We start from the raw sequence: 25,776 nt of genomic DNA on the forward strand, positions 1-25,776 counted from the left end.
GTACATAAAGGGTATCCATTATTCCATGGACACAAATGCTTAGTTTTGGTAGGTCCTTGAATTTATTGTTGAGGTTTAGTGTTCCACATATAAGTTCTTTAAAGCTGGTTTTTTTTTTTTTTTTTTTTTGTTTTGTTTCGAGGGCTTGGGAGATGAATCATAAGACACTAACTAGAATGCTACAAGTTGTCATAACAGAAAAGGAATGTTATATCACATGATCCTGTTGTATTAAAGTCTTGTAATAATAATATTATTTTTGACCTGTTGTGGAAAACTGCAAGGGATATATTATGGTACACTTACAAAGGCTTATCATCGTAGATATATAGATATATAGAGAAATATGTTTCTATGAGTACTGGAAGTAAAACTTGCTTGGCATTATATCAGTTCAGGTACTTGACTCAGATGCAGATGAGTACACATACTAGTAGAATCTGAGACTCTGGGGACAAAGAATATGTTGGCTGGGTTAGCTGCTTTAGGGAGGAAATGGCCAGGAAAGTTTAGGACATGGACCTGGGAGAATTGGACCATGGACTTTGTGTACTATATGGCTGGAGTTCTGGAGAAAGCTGCATCATAGGCACTACCTCTGTTGACATATTTCATTACTATCCATGAGATGCAAAACTTGCAAGCTGGTAATGCTTGACTGTGGTATGACCCATAATTTCCTAAGAGGAAGACAGTTGGTAGGACATTGCAGAGAGAGATAAGGTGTGCAGGTATTTGGTTGGCAGCAATACTGGAATGTGTATGAGGTCAGGGCAGGCCAGTGAGAGAGTTAAGGGAAAATCAGGGACATGTTGAGCATTCAGTTTAGTAGGTGCTCATGGCCAATATGCCAATTCCCTCATGTTTGTTCAAGCTGTGGAGGGCATCATTTGGCAGCAAAATGCTGGTGTAAGGAATGGAGTTTGGGGCAAGCAGCATCATTGTCATAGTGTAGTGGAAGGTTTTTGGATGTTGGTTAGCCCAAATTCATGGGTAAGGATAATTTTCAACGGAAAAGTGGTGCCTTATCTTTTCCATGGCAACCAGGAAGACAACTTTCCCAGTTGCCCAAATGTAATTGTTTTGGCTGCTTTATTAGAAGGTTTTCTAGATACTCGTAGCTGGTTAGTTGACTAAGGGATTTGTGAGGGATTTTTTCATTAAATCAATGGGGGGGGGGTGAAGTTGTGTGCCAGAATTTGCAGTCATTGAAAGGGAAAGAAGAAATTGTTCAGAAGACAATAAACAAAGAAGTAGAAGCAGGGAGTGTTTAAAGACCTTTTGAGGTTCCACCATTCATTTTTTTTGAGTTTCTCCTTTGATTTTAGTGCCAGTGAACTCATATTGATTCATTATTTATCATTTCTTGAAGGGGAATCGGTTAATGATTATATTACCAGATCAGATGCTCAAGTGTTATATGCATCCATCGATGATGCAGTGAGGATTATAAAGCTATTTGTGGATCCCTGGTCGGTGAAGTTTGACATCAAAGCTACTTTGAAACTTTTACCAATCAGAAAGGTGGACTGGCCATTGCTGGGTATGGTTTTGGATAGTAAATACTATTTTGATAGGACACTACAAATGTCATTCAATTCTCATAACTAATTTTGAGGGAACAAGACTCTCTACACCTCCATGATTTGGAAGCAAGGTCCCATACCTCAATATCTTTCTGTCTCTCTATTTCTCTCTCTTTGGATACATAGATAGATAAAGAATTAGATAGACAGTGATATAGATATAGATATAGATACAGATATAATCTGCTTTGTTCCATCTAGTTGCAACTACATTGATCTTTAATTAATTGAAGGAATGGTATACCAGAAATTTAGATCATTACCAATGTTTTCATTCTTGAAGAGAATGGAGTTTATATGCTCACATGATTGTGACGTATTAATTTAGCCCCTGAGCCATTGGATTTCAGTGAGCCATTATAAAGAATTAACTAGGATGAGTGGCACTTAACTGCTCATATTCTTTGGAAGAAGTGAAAAAAAGAAACATTAGTGGTGCAAGGGCAACTGATAATTCAATAATACCTGGAAGATATTCAAGGAACATATGTGGACATTGAAAAGGAATTGTTGTTGATTGTCATGGCATGGTCTGAAAAGGCATTAGTAAAGATTGTCGATATATGAAATATGTAGCACCAGAGAAGAATGAAATATGAAATATTGAAAGGGAAGAAAATTACTTTGCAGAGATAAATCTTTGGTGGCAATCAAACTTTACCAAATGTCATTCTTCTAAAATAATATTGCTTGGCTCGTTTAGTCTACAGCAGACTAGTGTGGGGGAGAAATGAGGCTGTACATTAATGCTAGTCAATAGGATGAACACAGCCCCAATAACAGAGGTAATGCACTTTAGTATTGAAAGAGCAGCCTAATGATGATGAGATAACCAAGAGTCCAACAGTGAAAATGGATGCGAAGATGGAAGTAATTCATTGATAGCAGCCTTACATCCTGGGAGAAGGGTGGCAGCCAAAATTCACTACAATAAACAGCATATGAGCCTAGAAAGCATCATGCTTCATAAGCCATAAGCTGCTTAATCAGGAGGTTGTGCATGCATAGGAAAACACATACCCATCCAAAGTCAGCAGTTGTGCAACTGGTAAGGCTGCTGCAAGGTGGCAGAAGTCAAGGCACACTCTTAGGACCACTATGATATTGCACTGGCACACTCCTGGGAGCAGTATGATGTTGCATGGGACACAGTCTTGGGAGCAGTGTGATGTTGCATTGGCACACTCCTGGGACCACTATGATATTGCATCGGCAGACTGTTGGGAGTAGTGTGATGTTGCATCAGCACACTCTTGGGAGCAGTGTAATGTTGCATCAGCACACTCCTGGGAACAGTGTGATGTTGCATCAGCACACTCTTGGGAGCAGTATGATGTTGTATCGGCACACTCTTAGGAGCAGTGTTATGTTGTATCGGCACACTCCTGGGAGCAGTGTGATGTTGCACTGGCACACTCTTGGGAGCAGTGTGATATTGCACCAATATCCTCAGTCTCTTCACTAGCCCTGCATGTGAGTCAGTTTGAGCCCAGGAGAGGCACTTCTGGTAGACCTGGTGAAAAAGGAGAAGAGATGATACAAGATAGAGTTGGCATAATAGTTAAGGTCTTACCAGAAAATTTAAACAAAAACAACTGAGAACTTCACTGAAGACTGAATCCACAAAGTTTAATGAAGCACATTTCATCCAAATACTTCTTTGAACTTCATCAGATACTAACATTTACAAAAATCAAGTTTAAATAGTCATGTTAAACCATGATTAAATTCAGCTGTCTTTTCATCTTAAAATTTAAAGGAACAGTAGTTAAAATAGCATTGTGAACATAATATGCATTTTCCTGTTCTTTAAAACTGCCTTATTTAACAAGTAAGTGAATACATTTATCACAGTAGCAATATGGTGAAATTCATATACACAAACTGTGTGAAAATGTAAAGAGCCTCCTCATTTATCTAACCTTACATTATAAACATTTTCAAGTGAAAAATTAATAAGTAAAATATACTTTCTATAATGTTGTTACTACAGTATTTCATCTCATTAAACTTTTCAGGTTTAAACAACATGTGATAGAACACATGTCGTTCAATCCTGGAAAGTTATAAGCATTGAGACGAATTTGCCAGAGCAATTTCAACTTTTCGAATAATAAGGTGAATGGACCCCCTCTTGGATTACTGTCCACTTGATCAAGTATCCAGAATTTAAATGCATGTTCTGGATATTGTTCTATATGCTTTGCTAAAGCATTGTCCAATTTGTGTTTATTAATACAATATATATGTTCGTATATGCGGTCTCTTATTCTACGCTCGCTTTTACCGACGTAGAATGAATCACAATTTTGACATTTAGCCACATATACGTTCATATTGGAGTTGCAATTAACTTTCCTTCTGTTACTCAAATGTGTGTTGTTTATGTGCAGTGATGCACCTACATGAATGTATTTGCAAAAGGGGCAACTACCACATTGTTTCATCCCTATTGCACAGGATTGGCTACAGCACTCACCTTCAAATATATTCTTGAGTGTTCTACTCTTCCTAGTAATGAATCTTGGTTCTGTACCCAATTTGTCCACTATTAGTTTGTCCTCTAACAGAATATTCCAATTTTTTATCAGTATGTTTTTTATGTGACGATAATCAAGGTTAAAAGTCGTAATATAGCTCATTGTGAAATCAGTTTGGTTTGTACCTGTCCCAATGATTGTGTCCTCGACCTGATTTTCCAGTAAGGTGTTGTTTACTCAGAAGAGGTATGTACACACCATTATTTGTTTTCTCCACAACTTCTTCTATTGGTTTGTCAATCAAAGTACTCGGGTATGATCTTTTCGTGACTAATTGTTTCAAAAACTGGCATGCACTATGGAAGTCCTCATCTGTAGACACCATTCTGGCAGCCTTTACTAATTGTCCCTTTACCAACGATCATTTTTGATAGTAAGGGTGTGCACTTGTAGAGTGCAAGAATGTGTCTGAATAAGATGGTTTCCTATAAATTTTTGCTTGGTATCTCTTTTCAACATAATGTTTGGTAAGTTGGACATCTAAGAATGCTATTTCATTGGATGAAAATTATATGTAGAGAATGGGCATATCTAACAGCATTCTTGATCTGAAAATGTGTATTAGGAAACTTAATTTAAAATTGTTATTCGGTAACACAGTTGTACAATCACAAGCACAATATAGAATAGCAAGTACATACAATCCCCCTTTGCACAATATGTTACATACATTTGAAAAGATATGTGAATTGGACATGAGAACATACCAAAAGGAAAATAGATTCAGGGGTTATGAGTATAATTTAACTAAAGATGAGCAAGAATGTTTCAACTTGATAAGATCAGCTAAGGTAGACATCATGAAGCCCAACAAAGGTGGAGGCCTTGTATTTATGGATGTGGATGACTATGAAACTAAAACAGAATTAAAGTTAGCTTCTAGTTCATACCATCAAGCGTCCCTTAATGAATACAATACAGCTAATGAACATATCAAAATCTACATTAGTTATTTATTCAAAGAGGGAAAGAGAGATATAGACATGTACAACTACATGATAGTGTTAACACCAGTGGCACCCACAATGTTTGGTGTCCCCAAATTCCATAAATGTTTATTTGACTCCCCACTTAGACCTATAGTTGATGGCAGGAATTCTGCCACATATGCATGTGCTCAAGGGATAGACAATATACTTAAAAATATGTAACAACAGAAGAAGTAATATGTAACGATCCATGGTCATTCCTGCAAAAAATTAATTAATTGAAGTATGACGAACAGAACAACTTCCTTACAGTCGACGTAAAGGACTTATATACGTCAATACCACAAGCATTGGGCATAGAGTGGGTTAGTCAATTACTAAGGAAGAAAGGGGCTTCCCAGAATGACATCAGTCTAGTGGAAGAACTTCTAGACATAGTTCAATCCCACAATTACATTTATTTTAAAGGAAACTATTACCTGCAAAAAAACTGAGTAGCCATGCGTTCCCCCTGTGGCTCTAGCTTCGCGAATTTGGTTATGAGTTACTGGGAACATCAATTCTTACTCAATAAGGAAGGAATAGCCTCAAAAATTATTTATTTTACATGCTATTTGGATGACATCTTTTTACTAATAAAAGGGAAACATGAAGAGGCAAAAAATCTCATTGATTACTTTAATGAGACTACAAACTTCTTAATGTTTACATATAATTTTGACCCAAATGAAATAGCATTCTTAGATGTCCAACTTACCAAAAATTATGTTGAAAAGTGATACCAAGCAAAAATTTATAGGAAACCATCTTATTCAAACACATTCTTGCACTCTACAAGTGCACACCTTACCACCAAAAATGATAGTTGGTAAAGGGCCAATTAGTAAGGGCTGCCAGAATGGTGTATACAGATAAGGACTTCCATAGTGAATGCCAGAATCCCAAAAGGGGTGTTGTACTCTATAATGGGTCTAATGAGTGATGAGTAGAGGGGAACAATGACCTCTTTTTTTCTGGATGAGAATCCTTTTGTGATGAGATGAGCCACGTAGAAGGATTTCCTGACCACTGTGGCAATGTGATTATCAAAGGAGAGACTACTGTCCACCTGTGTCCCAAGGTCTCTTATCACATTTTCGGCATTAAGTAGACTACCAGCTATGTGGTAGTTCATGGGTACAGAGTTTTTACCAAAGGGGATGACAATACACTGTTTGGCATTGAGCTTCAGGCCATGGCTTTGACACGAGGTATCTGTCTCAGTGAGGCCCTTTTGTAGTTTGTCCACATCGTTATGAGTTTCGATTATGGCTCCTAGTTTGCAGTCATCTGCAAACTTTGTTAGCCAAAGACATTCTGTGTTGGCCTGCACTTCAGAGAAGTAGATACCAAAGAGGAGAGGACCCAGGACTGAACCCTGTGGTACTCCACATGTCACTGGTCTGATGTCGGATTTGGAATCCGCTACTTTCACAGTGTGGATTCTGTCCGTGAGCCAGTTGGCAACCCATCTTGTGACATAGGGATTTATACCTAGTTTAGTGAGCTTATCTATAATTCCAGAGTGGGGGATGGTGTTGGAAGCCTTGGCGAGACCTAGATAAGCTGTGTGAACCATTTTACCCTCATCTATGTCTTTGGTGACTGCTTCAAAGAAGTCAATCAGGTTTAGGAGACATGATCTGCCTTTTACAAATCCAAACTGAGTAGGGTCCAGAGTTTGGAGATTACCAATGTCTTTGTTTATGAGTTCCACGATGATACGTTCCATGGCCTTGCAGACCAGGCTCGTCAGGCTAATGGGGCGGTAGTTCCCAGGGTCCATCGTGGCTCCCCCTTTGTGGAGTGGGATAACTGTCACGGTGCACCATTCAGTGGGTACAAAGCCTGAGGTGAGGCTATGATTGAACGTGGTACTTAGGTAGGGTGCCAGTTCATTCTGTAGTTCATGTAGAACGCAGCCTGGGATATTGTCAGGTCCCATGGATGCTGTGTTCTTGGCTTTGGAGAGTGTGTTTTTTACCTGTGCAGCCGTGATTATAGGAACTTTGCATTCTTCCGGTATAGAGATGGGCCCTCTAGGGGGTGAGAGGGGGGTAAAGTTAGCACTGAACCTATCTGCTAGGATGTTGGCAATATCAGTTGGTTCCGTATATTTAATGCCATTATGCTGTAACTCAGAGCAGATCTGAGTGTTCCCATTTAGATTCCTGACATAGCTATAGAATGCTTTGTGGTTGTCTTTAGAGTCAGTGGCAATTTTGTTTTCATAACTAGCTTTGGAAGATTTTATGAGGGATCTCAGCTTCTTACTGAGGTTGACCAGGGAGTTCCTCCAGTCACGGGATTTTACTCTTTTTTGCAACAGTTTCTTTCTTCTGTTGTAGAGTTTGTTTATGGCAGAGGACCACCAGATCGACTTCCTTTTTTTGGAGGATAACATCTTGGTTCTATTAGGGATAGCATGATCCATGCACTCGTGTAAGTGCTTATAAAGTGCATTTATGTTGGATTCAGTAGTCATACCTCTATTGTCCGTCTACATGGGTGTCATGAAGTTTGCCACTTCTGTCTTAAGAAGTGTGAAGTTGGCTTTTGAGAAGTTTTTTATGATGGTTTCCCTAATTGGGGCTGGGGGTGGGATGTGGATGTCTAGGCTGATTAGCTTGTGGTCGGATCTGACCAACGAGGAATTGACCTCTGGTGTGGAACACTGGTTTCCCATGTTGGTAATAACCAGGTCTAGGATATTGCAGCCCCTGGTGGGGGTGTGAATAAGTTGATCTAAGGCGTTGGAATTTGTGAATTCTAGAAAACGTTGAGCAAAAGAGTTGGTACATGAGTAGTTTTCCCAGTTAATGATGGGGTAGTTGAAATCGCTCATTATTAGGGTGTTGGGTTGTACCCTAATACTTTCCAGTGTATCAAGAAATGAGGAGTGTTAATCCTGGGGAATGGTGGGGGGTCTGTAGCAAGCTACAATTTGGATTGCGGTCTTGCCCAGAGTTAGTTGCACTTGGATAATCTCGGATGCATTATGCTGTGCAACTAGCCTGGAGGTGTGGATATCCTTAATGAATATGGACACGCCTCCACCTTTAGTGCTTCTTTCTGGGTTAGGTGGCCGAAAGGTGTGGTATGAATTGAAGCCTGATAATGCAGGGGTGCTCTCAGGAACTTTGAACCAGGTCTCTGTCACTGCACAGATGTCAATGTTCTCCATTTTAAGGAGTGCCTCGAGTGAGTGCATTTTGAGGTTTAGACTTCTAGCATTGAGTAGCATTACCCTCAGATTTTGCTTGCTTGTACCTGTTACGGTGGTGAATTTGTCATTTGAACCTTGCCTAAAAAAGGCACTATAGGGGTGGCAAGAGCCTTCGCCAGTATCCGGAATCCTAAGGGCGACAGGTGCAGGCCATCACTGGCAAAGCATCGTGGACTGTCGATCATGTCGTCATAGAGGGAAAGACATATATAGACATGTACAACTACATAATAGTGTTAACAGCAGTGGCACCCACAATGTTTGGGGTCCCCAAAATCCAAAAATGTTTATTTGTACCCCCACTTCGACCTATAGTTGATGGCAGGAATTCTGCCACATATGCATGTGCTAAAGTGATAGACAATATACTTAAAAAATATGTAACAACAGAAGAAGCAATATGTAAAGATTCATGGTCATTCCATCAAAAAATTAATGAATTGAAGAATGACGAAAAATACAACTTCCTTACAGTAGATGTAAAGGACTTATATATGTCAATATCACAAGCATGGGGTATAGAGTAGGTTAGTCAATTACTAAGGAAGAAAGGGGCTCCCCAGAATGACATCAGTCTAGTGGAAAAACTTCTAGATAGTTCTATTCCACAATTACATTTATTGTAAAGGAAATTGTTACCTGCAAAAAAGAGGAGTAGGCATGAGTTCCCCCTGTGGCTCTAGCTTCGCGAATTTGGTTATGAGTTACTGAGAATATCAATTTGTACTCAATAAAGAAGGAATAGCCTCAAAAATAATTTATTTTGCACGCTATTTGGATGACATCTTTTTACTAACAAAAGGGAAACATGAAGAGGCAAAAAATCTCATTGATTATTTTAATGTGACTACAGACTTCTTAGTGTTTACATATAATTTTGACCAAAATGAAATAGCATTCTTAGATGTCCAACTTACCAAAAATCATGTTGAAAAGAGATACCAAGCAAAATTTTATAGGAAACCATCTTATTCAAACACATTCTTGCACTATACAAGTGCACACCCTTACCACCAAAAGAGATCTGTGGTAAACGGCTAATTAGTAAGGGCTGTCAGAATGGTGTCTACAGATGAGGACTTCCATAGTGAATGCCAGTTTTTGAAACAATTAGTCACAAGAAGAGCATACCTGAGTACTTTGATTGACAAACTAATAGAAGAAGTTGTGGAGAAAATAATTAATGGTGTGTACATACCCATTCTGAGCATACAACACCCTAATGGGTTGAATGACTATTCTATGAATGATAGTCAGGTTGATATGGAAAATCAGGTCCAGGATACAATCATTGGGACAGGTATGAACCAAACCGATTTCACAATGACCTATATTACAACTTTTAACCTTGATTATCGTCACATAAAAAAAACATATTGATAAAAAATTGGAATATTCTGTTAAATGATAAACTAATAGTGGACAAATTGGGCACAGAACCAGGATTCATTACTAGGAAGGGTAGAACACTCAAGAATATATTTGAAGGTGAATGCAGGATCCAATCATATGCAATAGGGATGAAACAATGTGGTAGTTGCCCCTATTGCAAATACATTCAAGTAGGTGCATCACTGCACATAAACAACACACATTTGAGTAACAGAAGAAAAGTTAATTGCAGCTCCAAAATGAAAGTTTATGTGGCTAAATGTCAAAATCGTGATTCATTCCATATCGGTAAAACTGAGCGTAGAATGAGAGTTCGCAAATATGAACATATATAGTGTATTAATAAACACAAACTGGACAATGCTTTAGCAAAGCATATAGAACAATATCCAGAACATGCATTGAAATTCTGGATACTTGATCAAGTGGACAGTAATCCAAGAGGGGGTCCATTCACCTTATTATTAGAAAAGTTGGAATTGCTCTGGCAAATTTGTCTCAATGCTTATAACTTTCCAGGATTGAACGACATGTGTTCTATCATATGCTGTTTAAAATTGAAAAGTTTAATGAGATGAAATACTGTAGTACAACATTATAGAAATGATGTTTTACTTATTAATTTTTCACTTGAAAATGTTAATAATGTAAGGTTAGATAAATGAGGAGACTGTTTACATTTTCACCCAGTTTGTGTATATGATTTTCACCATATTGCTGCTGCGATAAATGTATTCACTTACTTGTTAAATAAGGCAGTTTTAAAGAACAGGAAAATGCATATTATGTTCACAATGCTATATTAACTACTGTTCCTTTAAATTTTAAGATGGAGAGACCAGCTGATTTTAATCATGGTTAAACATGACTATTTAAACTTGATTTTTGTAAATGTTAGTATCTGATGAAGTTCAAAGACGTATTTGGATGAAATGTGCTTCATTAAACTTTGTGGATTCAGTCTTCAGTGAAGTTGCCAGTTGTTTTTGTTTTAATTTCTTAGTTTTTTGTATCTTGGATTTTGGAGTTTTTAAGGTCTTACCATAACAGATACAAGGTACAGGATTTGATTTTTACCTGTGCTTATTGGCTAGGCTTGTAATAATCCATTGATTGATAGCTTAATATTTACCTATGAACCTATTTGGACTTTACTGGAAAAGTTCACTGAGACTCTGGTATAGCCTGCTGTGAGAAAAAGGTGAGTTTATTTTCACATTCTTGTATTTTGTATTGTTTCATTGCCTTCTTCTGTTTTGTATATTGTGATTTTTTTTCTTTGCACTGTGTTTTACTTGTATTCTGCTTTTAACTGCATATTTAAATTAGAAAAGAGACCTCAGCTGTGTCTTCTGTGTGGGTCATACAGAAATTAAGTTTTCCCACACCCTGGTGCCGGTTTTAAAACTGATAGTCTTTCTTATTGTCTGCTCCTTATGTTAATTTGACCACATCTTTTCTTCCCTCACCTCTTTCATTGGCTATTGTGAGTAACCAAAAAATTATCATTTTTTGAAATCACTGCCCTTCAGCTATTTAAATGTATTGGCCATCCCACTGTATTCCATAAAACCAGACTACAAAGTACCCACCACATTCCAATTTTTATTGCTCTTTTAAAGTAAGCTGCTCTCCACTTAGATTGCTAAAGCTTAAGCACTAAGCTTTTATATCTAACTACTTATGTGCACTGCAACTCTTAAGATATTGGCCTATTATTTCCACCTTACCTTTAAAATCTGCAACATCTACTCCAAGACTACTAATTATTGGAGAGACCACATTCTGCCTCTCAGTACTGCTCTTGGAATTAGTGTCTCTTTTATGCTGCTGGTGAGAGAATGAGCCCAGGGACATTATTATCTGAAAATTGCTGATCACTGGAAAGCCTAATAAATGCTTTATAGGTGCCAGCTGGGAATTTCTACTTATATTTTGCTCCTGGTGAGAGAAGGAGCAGGGTGCATTGATGCCTGACTATTTTTGATTGGACAGTGAGTGTCTATGTTTGACCTTTCTGATTGGTCTAGCTACTATTCTTGGCACCTACCAGTTCAAAACAGACACATACACCCACGTATGCTACACCACTTAAATGTAACCTTTCAAAACTTCAAAGACATCCTTAACACATAACAAATACCCTCAGCAGCCCAAATGCACTCTTTTAAAACAACACACACATTAACACATACAGCCACATCTCATGGAGCCTTTAGTTCTATGCCCATAAGGTAAGCCACCACACAATCCAACATTCTAGTCATTGGAGACTCCATTGCAAGACAAAATGATGTCCATCTCATCAGGCTGAGTAAGGAGAAAGTCACAGTCAGTTGCTTATCTGGGACCAGGATCTGCCACATTACACACACACTCATGTCATTAAACAAGAACTACCAGTATAACTCAGTCATTGTCCACGTGGGTGTAAATAACCTGAAATGTACCTCCCTAGACTATATGAAGAGAGATATAATGGAGCTCTCAGAATATGTGTCCCAGGCTGGTATGAGCCTAGCACTGAGCAGCATTTTACCTTCTCCAAGATGATGCCATAGCATGAACAGAAGATGACTGACTTTAATAATTGACTTAGTTTCTGGGTGTCATCCTAAGGCAGTGCAATATTTGTCAACATGGAAGGAGATGGTCACCAGACCACATTACTTTGCCAGAGATGGACTGCACATCTCTTCTCTATGTTTTTGATTATTAGCTAAACATTGTCTTCCCCCTAGTGCCTCTTTTATGCAATGCCAAATTGAAAGTACTTCTGACATAGCAAATCAAAACCAAGAAAAATCGGAAGGTGTTAATGGTCAGTGTTAGGAGTCTAAATAAAAAACTCCATTCCCCACAAACTCTCCTAACACTAAAGAATGCTGATGTCTGTGTGGTCACTGAAACATAGTTTAAAGCCATGAAGAGCACACCAGCAGTGCAAGGCTATAATGCCTTCCATACATTTAGACCAGCTACTACACAGACAGGGACTAAAGGTAGAGGTATCTCAATTTACATAAAAAATAACTATACCTTAAAACTGGTCAAACAGAACAATGCACTTGAGCTTCTCCATGTTCAAATCACCATATGCAAAATACCATCCTTGCAAGCTCTAGGTCCCCCTCCAGGACCCAGAAAACACATAGCATGTATTTAAACCTATGGGAAACATCACCATTGTATCCAATAACATATTCATAGGCAACTTTAATTACCCACTATTAACTGAGTATCATACACAACACCAAATATACAGGTGCAGAGTTTCCTGGATTTTGTGAACACAAACCCCTAGACTAGATTGTCAATACACCAGCCAGGGGTGCAAGCACAAAGGATCTGGTCTTCCCTAACATGGGAGAGCACTATACATCCCCTAGGGTAATGTTATCTCTGGTAAGGTCAGACCACAAAATGGTCTCCTTTGAAGAAAAAATGAAACCTAGAACCCTAGCTAACCTTGAAATGTTTAGGAACTACTTTAAGGGTAACTTCTTACTATTATGTGATAACCTGACAAAAATTCAAGCCCCACAAACCCTGAGAACAATGCTGCCTATGCAGAACTATTCATGGAGACCAATTACAAGCATATTTATAATTGCATAGTGGCAGCTGAACCCTCCAAGAAGAAGTACAAAACTAACTCAAAAAAACAAGCTACCCTGTTGGAATCACAACATCAATAGTTTGTACAACAGAAGGAAGAAAATCTTGGCAAAAATTAGGAGGTGCAGCACCCAGCAGGATAAACGCACTCTCATCAAATTAAACAAACAACCCAGGGGACAAATAAAATCTACCAAAGCCAAATTTGAAGTAAATTTAGCCTCCCAAGTCAAGGATAACCACAAGGCATTATTTAGCCATGTCTGCAACCTCAAAGGCAATACACAATTGTGTGCAGACCCCATTGTTAATGGAGCCATCTATACTGAGCCAGAAGATATAGCAAACCTATGGCTGACAATTTCAGCTCCAACTTTACCCCATCTTCCCTTCAACTTTCCCTCAGAAAATACCATCACATATAACACCCCCTGCTATCACTAGGGGGCAGGTCCTTAATGCTTTCTCTAAGGCCAAGAGCACTGCATCAATGGGTACAAACAATACCCCAGGATGGCTTCTAAATAGCATAAAACATGAACTAAAAATCCCTCTGGAATTGCTATTTAACTGTAACCTCCAAACAAGCTTCATGCCTTGTGAATGGTTGGAGAACAGCAACAGTCATCCCTCTGCACAAAGATGGGCCATCTGCAGACCCTGGAAACTATAATCAATAAATCTCATTAGTCTCATATGCAAAGCCATGGAAAGAATTATAATGGAAATGATCAATAATGACATAGGAAACATCCATACACTGGATCCAAAACAGTTTGGTTTCATCAAGGGTAGGTCATGCCTACTTAACCTGGTGAACTTCTTTGAGAAGGTCACCAAAGCAATGGATAATGGCAAAATGGTTCACACTGCCTACCTTGAGCTGGCCAAGGTATTTGACATAATAACCCAATAAGGCATTTTTTACAACCAAACAAGTTAGGTATAAGCCCTTATCTGACATGATGGATAGGCACCTGTCTCACAGACAGCACCCAAGAAGTTAGAATTGGAGTATCCAACTCTACAAAGAGGCCAGTCACAAATGGTGCCCATCAGTGATTGGTCCTGGGACTTCTTTTTGCCATTTACTTCTCTGAAATCAAGGCCAATGTCAATGGCCTCTAGTTGACTAAATCTGCAGATGTTTGCAAATTAGGAGGAGTCGTAGAATTCCCGCACTGGCAGAAGTGTTCTTCAGGAAGGTCTGACACAGACAAATAACTGGTGTCAGAGCCATGGACTAAAATTAAATGCAAAACATGCATAATAGTATCCTTTGGAATTCATTCACTCCCAGTAACTATCATATTGGCAACACATTCCTAAGAGTGGACCCAGTATTTAGGGACTTGGAGACACACATAGACAGTAATCTAGCCTTTGACCATCATGTGCCTACAGTAATAAGAAAATCATTCAATGTTGTGCAACTTATAAACAAAGGTATGGATCTAGGTCCAAGGAAGTCATTGTTCCACTGTATTTGGCATTCATCAGACCTATCTTTGAGTACAATTCCCCCTTTGGTATTTACCTAATCAGTTACATCCAGCAAATGGAACATCCACAGAATTTCCTGACTAAAATAATACAGGTCATAAGTAACATGTCCTATGCAGACTTCCTCAAGATCCTATCCCAGTATTCTGTCTCCTACAGGCTTTTGATGGGATATCTTTGCCTGATACACAAGGCATTGTCAGACTCCACCCTGATGAACCTTTTGCATATCTGCAAAACAAACAGTCCCAGAATTACCCATTATAAAGCCTTAAACCTTGCCTGTGATATAAATAGGACCAAATGGACAGTCAGGTATGGACTCCAGAGACTACTCTTTCTCTGGAATAGGCTCCCCATCCATGTGAAGCAGAGTTCTTCCCTAACCTAATTCAAGTGTAACTTGGACAATTGGATGGGGAACAGGAAATTCATGTCTGGTTTGTTCCCTATGTCTCTAATGGACACAGGTAGCCTGTAAATGGTTCATCTCTCAGGCCCATGCTTACACTTATCAAGGGTATCAGAACTTGTCTGAGATTTGGGATGCATGGCTAGGCTTACAAAGGCCCTTGTGGTTGTTAGCCTAGTAAACACTTGTGAAACTATGAACCTGTTTCCAGCTGTAGGGAAGGAAAAAGAAGCTTGATTTAGAAGCCACTAATTATAGGAAATTTCAATAATTTCCATGAAGGCTTGCTTTTTGCATTATTGCACAAGGGAAAATGTTATTTAGTTTTAATTATTTGCCTACTTTGATTTTTGTCTATGTATAACTATACATACATACATATATGCATATATAAATATGAGAACACTACGTCTGTTCATTGTTATTCTCTGGAATGATACTGACTGAAACAAACTTCCCAAAGGGTGGGTTATCAAACTGTTTTGGCTGTGTGACACCTCTACTGAAAGTTTGCAATTATGTGAGCCATGCTTTGGCAGGTGGTTTTCATTTTTTTCCATTGTTTATTTGGCTATTATATACACATATGTATGTGTGTGTGTGTGTGTGTGTGTGTGTGTGTGTGTGTGTGTGTGTGTGTGTGTATATATATATATATATATATATATATATATATATATATATATATATATATATATATGTATATATATCTATGTGTGTGGATATTTACAGGTTAGGGGGCAGGGTTGAATTTTTCCAAATAGAAGGCATGTTACTATGCAAAAGAATATGCCTCTCTGATTTTCCTCAAAAGTTGAGATATTGTGTATGTGTGAGGAAAATGAATCAAGTGGTGTTCTTGTAGGAAGCTGACTTTGGATGCTTTTGGTGTATCATATGTGTATTTAACCATTATCACTCTTTAGACTCCTTTGAAGTCATATGGTACAGCTCTGGGTGTGTTATCTGAATGTTACTGAGTCGTTTAATTTGGCTGTTTTTACACTCATTGTTTAATATTAGAGGGTAAGTAGTTACATCTAAAAATAGTCTAACAAATTTTGTGGAGAAGGAATCCACACAGAAAAGATGGTTGAGCTGTTTCAGAGGAAACAGTGAGAGGGAAGGGGCTGGGGTAAGGCTATGCTAGTAATGTGATTCCCCTTTAGGTTGATAAATGATGAAATATGGGAGCAGGCAAGGGGGTAGGGGACACAGAACAAGGACTAAAGGGAAGGTAAAACTATAGGGTAGTGCTCAATTAGGGATTTAATGAAAAACAGTATGGTGGGAGAAAAGAATGACTGCAGCAATATATTAAATGATATATAGTGGGGCAAACAAGGTAAGAGCTGTAAAACTTTAGAACTAGGTATAAAGAAAGTTCCACTATGGGGATGGAGCAGTTGTTGAGATATGTGAAGTTATCATCCATGATACACAGAATCAAGAGGATAAAGATAAGGAAGATGACTAAATAAAATAAGAAAGGTAATAAGGAGATTTCACAGAAAAAATTGAAAGGTTTATGTAATGGAAAGAATATCATACAGATATCTCATGATAAATAGGTGACAGAGAGAATTCACTGAGTTAAGTGTAATGTGAACAATGCTGGGGGTAGATGGGATGATAATAGTGAGACAACTGATATAAGTGATGATTAGGGGTTAGATTAATATCTGGGGCAAACAAATGAGGCTGATCTGTGGCTATTTTGAGGCTATTGCTCAGTAGACTTAGTTGTTCTGGAAGTTTGTTTAAGGGGAGTCAGGACTCATGCATATGTTTCTGCAACAAGGGACTGTTGGTAGAAAGGTCTGGTAGAATGATTGGCTATACCTAAAATAGAAGCCCTAAGGGAATGCTTACATGTTTTTTGTGAAGATTGGTATATCATGGTGGATGGGATTCCCAAGAGAATGTACAGCTAGTTACTCACAGGGGCTGGTTGAAAAGTTTAAATGCCTAAGGACAGAAGTGGAATACTGTCCAGTGGAAGACTAAGGTGGGAGAAGGAAATTTCTAAGTGTAATAGGACAGCAGCTTTCATTCCCACAAAGGAGCAGAAAAGATGTATGCAACATACCATAGTGTAAGCCATAACTGTTGAGCAGAATCAGAGACGTGAATGTGTTTTTTATTACCTGAGTTATCTTGCAACATTAAATACTGTGATAACCTGTATTCCACATGGCTCTTGTACAACTAGTTGGCTGGGTAGTGGAAAAATTGGCAGAAGGAATATACTAGTTGAATTGCATGGCAGGAATGTCATCTGGGAGAAGGCCAACAACTGCATTTCATGTAAAAGGGACTCCCAGAGGGTACAGACTTGTGATATTGTGTATACCAATTAAGCTGAGGATTTCAGGTGTATTCAGTATTGCAACTATTACAATGTGTTGTCCCCCCAGTTAAAGTATATTATGAAGCATGCAGTGAATCTTCTAATAGCATCTGGATAAGAGCCCTGATTCCTGGTTCTCGCCTCCCTTCCCTAGTGCTCTTTGACGCCTGAGGTTACTGAAACAACAGGGTGATTCATGAATGGAGGCTTGATGGACACGTTTGATGCATAAGCTAAAAAGCATAATAACGTGATGATGTGGAGGTATATATATTGGCTCTAGCTGATGATCAGTGAGGATGTGATACCCTGACCCTATATAGAAAATGGAAAAAGTGGGTTAATGCCAGTGCTAAATATGATAAGCTACAGATGTGCCTTACACTTTTCTGTACATCATAGCACTGGCAATTATAGTTAATATACTGAGAAAGGTACAACAAGGCATGGTAGAGGACATTCATCCCAGTGATGGCTATCAGGGCTAGTCTGCACAGATGCATTAAAATTATATAAATCAAAGGGTGCTACCTCTGCAGTGATGAGATGCATGCTAAAACCTGATGGATAGAACATAGTAAAAATGCATGAAAAAAGTGGAATTAGAGGGCAAGTGAAATTATTCAAGTGAAAGAACAGCACAGGTATGAAGGATTGCTTATTTAAAATACACCATACACCCTGCTATCTCGTGACCTTTTCTGTAGTCACCTAATTGGAAAAATCAGTATGATTAATCAGTTAGAACTTCGGTTCCTTAATTCCAATGAATCTATAATCTCTATGCAATGAATGACATAGTACACCTTTACCTTCTTTCTGTTCATATAGCTACTAGTGACACACCTGCTTCAGTACTGGATCTTGTCACACTTTATTGAAAACATATTAACTGGTATTTTACCTAGACATACAGGACACTGACAGTGGGCTGTTGTTTACTGTAGTCTACTAATGTTCTGTGCTGTTTTTGTCTATGAGCAAGTGTAATACTGCTTTGCTTGCCGATGGCCTGTTTCTATCATACATCACTCTCATTCTTTCAGGGCAATCATGATTTGCACAGAAGAAAATTGTGCAATAAACAATACTAACCTGTCAAAGGTGTCAAAGAGAAGACAACACCATCTGTCTTGCTTATACAATGAGCAACCTCATCTCCACCTTGTCATCTGTCATGAATACATTATTCGCTGCAAATTGATGAATCATATTCAAGGTTTTGTTTCATGTCTGATATTATAAATGTATTCTGAGCATCTCTGCAAAATGGGCAATAATTTATAAACAAGTTCTATTTTAGCATAATGTCATATTTTAATATAAATGTGCAGAACATTGTTTATTATCTGTTTGTATGAGCTCTCAGTTATGCATGAGTAAAAAACATATATTTATTAATAGTAATATTCTAATGTTCTGCCAAAGCAATGTTATGTTGGAAATGCAATTTCAAGACACCAGCTTATTAAAAAATTGAAATGCCAGCTTTAAAATAAGTTGGCTGTTTGATGTTGTATTTGTTTATAGACAGAAAATGTTAACCACATATATGTTATTAGCATTTGATTCTGTAATTGCTAGAATCCATCCATCCAGCTATCCACAACCCCTTTTTTCCCATTTGTGCACATGAGGTCAGGTGTCACTTCAACAGAGACAATCATCTATAGCCAAGGTTTATGCTGCCAGGTCAAAATTGTCTTTCTTTTTGTGCTGCACTGCATTTGAAGAGCATTATTTTGACTCTGCTGTCCTATTCAGCAAAGGGATTTTTTAATTACATGTGTACATATTCTGCTGTCTAAATGAAGTAGTGAAAATGTATAATGGTTCTAACAACTTTTAAATGCTATTTTATATTTATTTTTTCTTTAATTGTTTTCCATTGTTTTTGCTTTGCAGTTTTCATACACATTGTTACTGAAGTTATATTACATTTTATTTTTCAAAATAATAAACACAGCGTAATTGTGATTATGTGGATTATTTTTCTAAACTTAACTTTCCCTTCACACTTGTTTATATAACCCTCAGTTGCAAAACTAAACATTTTGATACATTATTCCTGGTTTAAGCCACTACCCAATAAAGAGTAACATTTTTGCTTCTCTTATGAAAACTGGCCCTACTCTCTTCGTTATAGTAGCCATGGCATGCTACTGTTTTGGACAGGTATGCAGTAAAACAATTGTGGTGGCTTGCATGATCCACAGCTCTCATAAGAAACCCTGGCACCCTGGAACACATAGGAAACCCTGACACTGTAACCATTTGTATCACAATCACAGAAACCCCCCTTGAGATGTCTAGAAGTTCTTCCACTAGACTGATGTCATTCTGGGGAGCCCCTTTCTTCCTTAATAATTGACTAACCCACTTTATGCCCAATGCTTGTGGTATTGACGTAAATAAGTCATTTACATCTACTGTAAGGAATTTGTACTGTTCGTCATTCTTTAATTCATTAATTTTTTGATGGAATGACCATGAATCTTTACATATTACTTCTTTTGTTGTTACATATTTTTTAAGTATATTGTCTATCACTTGAGCACATGCATATGTGGCAGAATTCCTGCCATCAACTATAGGTCTAAGTGGGGGGTCAAATAAACATTTATGGATTTTGGGGACCCCAAACATTGTGGGTGCCACTGGTGTTAACACTATCATGTAGTTGTACATGTCTATATATATCTTTCCCTCTTTGAATAAATCATTAATGTAGATATACGTTCATTAGCTGTGTTGTATTCATTAAGGGATGTTTTCTGGTATGAACTAGAAGCTAACATTAATTCTGTTTTAGTTTCATAGTCATCCAAATCCATAAATACAAGGCCTCCACCTTTGTTGGGCTTCATAACAGGTACCTTAGCTGATCTTATCAAGTTGAAACATGCTTGCTCATCTTTAGTTAAATTATACTCATAACCCCTGAATCTATTTTCCTTTTGGTATGTTCTCATGTCCAATTCACATATCTTTTCAAATGTATGTAACATATTGTGCAAAGGGGGATTGTATGTACTTGCTATTCTATATTGTGCTTGTGATTGTACAACTGTGTTACCCAATAACAATTGTAAATTAAGTTTCCTAACTTACATTTTCAGATCAAGAATGCTGTTAGATATGTCCATTCTCCTAGCTGTTGTAAAAGTCATTCCTTTAGCTAAGGTGTTAGCCATCTCAACAGAAATATCCAATGTAGAGAAGTTATAAACAAAAAAGACTCCTTCCATATTCAAAATTATAGCTGGCATTCCTGTAGTGGTGTTAGCCATCTCAACAGAAATATCCAATGTAGAGAAGTTATAAACAAAAAAGTTAGTTAAAGAAGTTAAGGAAATCCTTGTAGAGTAATGATGTACAACATTTGATGTTAAACTGGTTAAGTCAATGTAGTAAACCCGACTAACTCTTCTTGACAATGAGGCTAAAATCGTTAGTTTAGCTTATCTGTTGCACTATCCTGACCTTTACCTTGTCTGACTCTAATGTGTTTTGGCATGTAACCACTGTAAATATTTTATCTGTAAATAACTGTATGACTTAAAAACAGTATGCTTCCTGACTTGAACAACTTAATGAAGACCTACACTTTGAATTACATTACCCCAGAACTACTTTTATCTGCCTAGATATGCAACCTCTGCATAAATTGTTAATCATAAACCTTTTGCTTGCTTATATATGTCAACTACTGTATAGACTGCATTTTTTATCTAATTTGGTTACCTTGGAGCTTTTCTCCCCGGGTCTCCACTGAAAATGGACATGTATCCAGTCGGACTATCCCGGTCAACAAATGTAAAATAAAAAAAAAATAATAAAATAAAATAAATGTAAATATCCTGTTTGCTCATGTATTTTTCTTACCAAAGACAAATAATAACTTCCATATTTATTTTACTACTCTTGTACAATGATATTGTCTTAGTTCAGTTTCCACTCATTTGTTTTATGCCATACTAAACAAAAACAAAAACGTTAGAACACAGAGGAATAGCAGGGAAAAAGGGAAAGTGGCCTGTTTGTAAGTGATCAGCAGAAGAACAGATGGGTAGATGGTTAATGGTTTAGCTGTAAAACAAACACAGGGTATAGCTCTGAAATAACTGTATAAATGGGATTTTGTTTAGATCGATGGCAAAATATGTCATGATCAGGTAAGCTGCAACACAAGTGCATTTTAGAATTCATCAGTAACTTAATACTGCACTTAAAATAATGCCAGTCTAATCTCTAGTAAGAAAACAAGTAGCATTTTATTAACTAGATTGTTATGCCTAGATTGTAATACTGGCCATAAATTTGAATCATTAAATAGATTTTTGATGCATTAGGAAAGGGGAATGCATCTTTCCACACTATGACATTTAACTGAAAAATGCAGAGTTCTCCCATTTTGGCTTGTCACCTTATGACCTAGTTTCTTGCAGCTTTTATACCAGCATCAGAACAAGTTTCCAGAGGTAAACTGTACAAAGCAGGATATATCATATATGATTTGCTGAATGTTTTTGAATACCAGTGAAACATCCTAATTATATATATAACATATTAAAGCATCAACAGAAGGGGAAAACACCTGCATAGTCTGCAGAGGTCTTCCTGCTGTTTGAAGCAGTTGTGACTTTCCTACCAACCCCCTTTCCTCACCTACCATCTATTCCAATCACACTTAATACCCAATGTCACCCCATGGCCCACCACCTTAACTAGTAGACAATCCCTATGCCTTTCATCATCTCCAAGAAAAGTATTTCCTTAGTCCAGCTCCCAACTGTTTCCGCATTTGTCCCTTTCTCCTCTCTTTTCTTTTTCCTAAATACTTTCCTTACATGTCTATTTATTACCCTTTTCACTCACATCGTATCATCTATTTCCCTCCTGTTCCATGATGAAAACCTCCACTACTATTTAATATTCATGGGGTATCTAACCCTTTCATTCCCTTCACCATTCTTGCTATCTTTCCTGAAACTCTACAATAAATACAATTTCTCTTTTCTCAAAAATTTCTCTATAATGACACATAATAGTACATAAGAAACCATTGCTCTATAAACTGCCATTAAAATGCAAGATTTGCCATATTCACCTCTTTGGAACAAAGGCCAGCACTGTATTACTGTAGCCACTGCCCTCTTATAGTCTTTCAAATTGTTTAATTTTGCTGTGCTCATTACTCACAGCCATCATATCATTCTCTCACTCATAAAATACTTGGAGTTAGTAATCATAACATCTTTAAACTGTTACAGTTTCAAAGTCAGTTGTATTTAGTTGGCAATATGTGAGAGATGTTATACAGAGTACATGGTTCTTCTACTCAAAGGTATGCAAGTGTTTAAATCCTTTGTTGCAGAAGATTGTTTCATCTGATTTTTGTTCTGTCATATTTAGCAGCCCTTCAGGGGAAGTCAGGTGTGATATCAGTCCTTTGTTTTGATCCTGTGTCTGATTAACCCTAGGAAGAGCATTCAATTCTGCATAACATCAACTTTCATCTCCACTTCACTGTTTCAGCCCACATTTCAAGTATTTGTTTAAGTAAAATTAATTTTGAGTGGATCAGTCATGCAGCAATTAATATTGCCTCCTATGATCTCTAAGTTCTCCACTTGTTACCAGATGGGATGTCATTCATGCAGATTATGCATGTCCTATCTGTGTCCAAGTATGGTTTTCTAGGGTTCCCAGTTTTTCCAATATCTCAAAGAAATGAGTTGAAAATCCTGCAAACTGCTCATAGGTAGAGGTATTTGTGTGTGTGTGTGTGTAGGTATGAATGTGTGCGAGTGTGTGTCTTTATGAGTGTGTGTGCATGCATGTGTTTCTGTGAGTAAGTATATGTGTGTGTGTGATCTTGCCAAGGATTGGTTACCACAACTCGATGGGACAGGGTAAAGCTCTCCTATAATCCTAAAAAGGATAAAGTCTGGTTGTCAGATTCAGACGGGAACATTTGTCACTTAAATCAGTAGAAAGCATGATTTCTAGATGAAAGCATAACTCATTTGCATTCTACTCATTTCACATCTTATGTAGGGGAAGGTTAAAGGGGAAAATAGTCAATATTCTCCTTAAATCTGACCACTTTATAAAATCTAATGCACTTTATTCACTCTCCAACCAGGGAAAAGAAGCATAACTTAAATTCTTTACACTTGGATCAGTCTGGGAAGTAATGCACCTAACATCTCAGTGACACAATGGTATTTTAATGACATTTTTAAAATGTTTTGCTACTTATCTAATGGACTGAATAATAAAGTGCTGCAGAATATGCAGGTGAGCCATAATTATGGATTTCTCATTCCTAACTTCTTTTCAGATTCGCATTTATCATAAGTAATTTCTTGAAAAATAAGCTAATATAATACAGACTTTTCATTCAATTACCAGAATGTATGAGCAGTATATTTTTAAATGGAAACCACAGAATCATTTTATATCCCAGCAGTGGCATATGAAATATATTAGTTAAACTCCCACATGACATTGTTACAGTAAACTTTAACATTTATATTCTGCCTTTTAGTATGCCATAATTATGTGAATATGTGAGATAATAAATTCTGTAAATCTGCTTAGGTATGATACATAGAGAAGTTTAAAGCACAGTTCAAGACTCAGGTGCCCGGCAATCACATAAAAGCATGCAAGGGAATATACCATTTCCTTTAATGAAAGATCAGGTGTACATATGAATGTCTAAATATGCATGCTTAATGCAGTTTTTAGTATAATATTCCTGTAAAGAATAATAAAAAAGCACGCAAATCAAAATGTGCTACAAGATACTGAGATTTCACATGAGAAATTGTACAGGCTTCAAAACGTACCATAAATAACAGTGGCAAAGCTCATAATGTTCAGGGCCCCTTGAAAGAAAATAAAGAAAAAGGGAAATATCTAAAATTGTGCAAAAACAGAGGGATTTTTAAGTCCCTACTGCAAAAATGTATTTACCTCTGGAACCAAGAAGGTTGATTGTTACGTGTTGTTACTCAACATTTCTTCATCTATGAGGTTATTGGAAATGCACAGCTACTCCTGTTAATTAAATACAGAGGACTAACACGAGTGGGCCTGTAGTAACAAAGTAACACCAAAAATGTAACAAATAATAGAGCTAGGAGAATTAGGGAGACAATGCTAGATCACATTGGAAGACCTGAACACTTGTGAATAAATTGTTTCTACCACGTCTATCATGGCTAGTCAGTGTTTCCCTTTTACGGCACAGAAATAAACATAAGTGACTCATAGCATGGCTTGGTAGTATTTCTATGCCGTGCAAGAAGACTAGGTAAGATGCTGCAGAAAGCTGAAGGCAGTACTGTGGGAGGTGAAGGTGTACATTCCCAGCATCACAGAAACAACTAGTCAGAGACAAGAGAAGATGGGACAGGTAAGAGACGTGATACAGTCTGTTCAAAAGTAGAATAGAATGGTGGGATGAACACAGCAATATAGACAAAGAAGAGGATCAAATGTGAAGTCAGACAGGATAAGGAACATCATCATGTCATCATCATCATCATCATCATCATAATCATCATCATCGTCATATCAACTCACAGTAAAGCAGTATTGCCATATTACTCCATGGTCTATCATACCCACCTGAACTATTACTAACAGATGTGCATGGTGCCTTGCTTAACTTGGCCTTGATGTGTTTCACTCCAGCATGGATGTCTGAACTATCTGTATTCCCATGCAGAGATATCAGGAACTCCTCTTTCCCTGCCAGTCATGGCTTGGTCAATGGATCACCTTCTGTGCTTCTCTGCTCCTGTTCCTAGGCTGTTGCTGAACTCATGAATTCTTGCACATGTCCTATAAAGCTGTCACCATGGGCAAGTCTTGGTAAAGTCAAGTGTACGTCCCTTAGCCAAATGTTGGTTGTCATGTACCTCTGTCTGCAACACATGCGCCAGATTGGCATGTTCCAGCCAGAATGGGTGAACTAGCACTGACCTTTCAATCCCACCCTGTCTCTAGCTCTTCCACATCCTAGCTGCTTGTCAAACACAGATCGTCTGGGTCACAGTCAGGGTTTCATCCCTCTGTACTGCAGAGCCATTCTTGCATTAGTTTGTTAGATGAAAACGTAGCCAGACATTGTCTGTGCGGTTCAGCTTTATTAAAAAAAAAAAAAAA

The sequence above is a fragment of the Protopterus annectens genome, chromosome 2.part0 (genome assembly GCF_019279795.1).
Source record: "Protopterus annectens isolate FY-2018-M chromosome 2.part0, PAN1.0, whole genome shotgun sequence".
Lineage (NCBI taxonomy): Eukaryota > Metazoa > Chordata > Ceratodontiformes > Protopteridae > Protopterus > Protopterus annectens.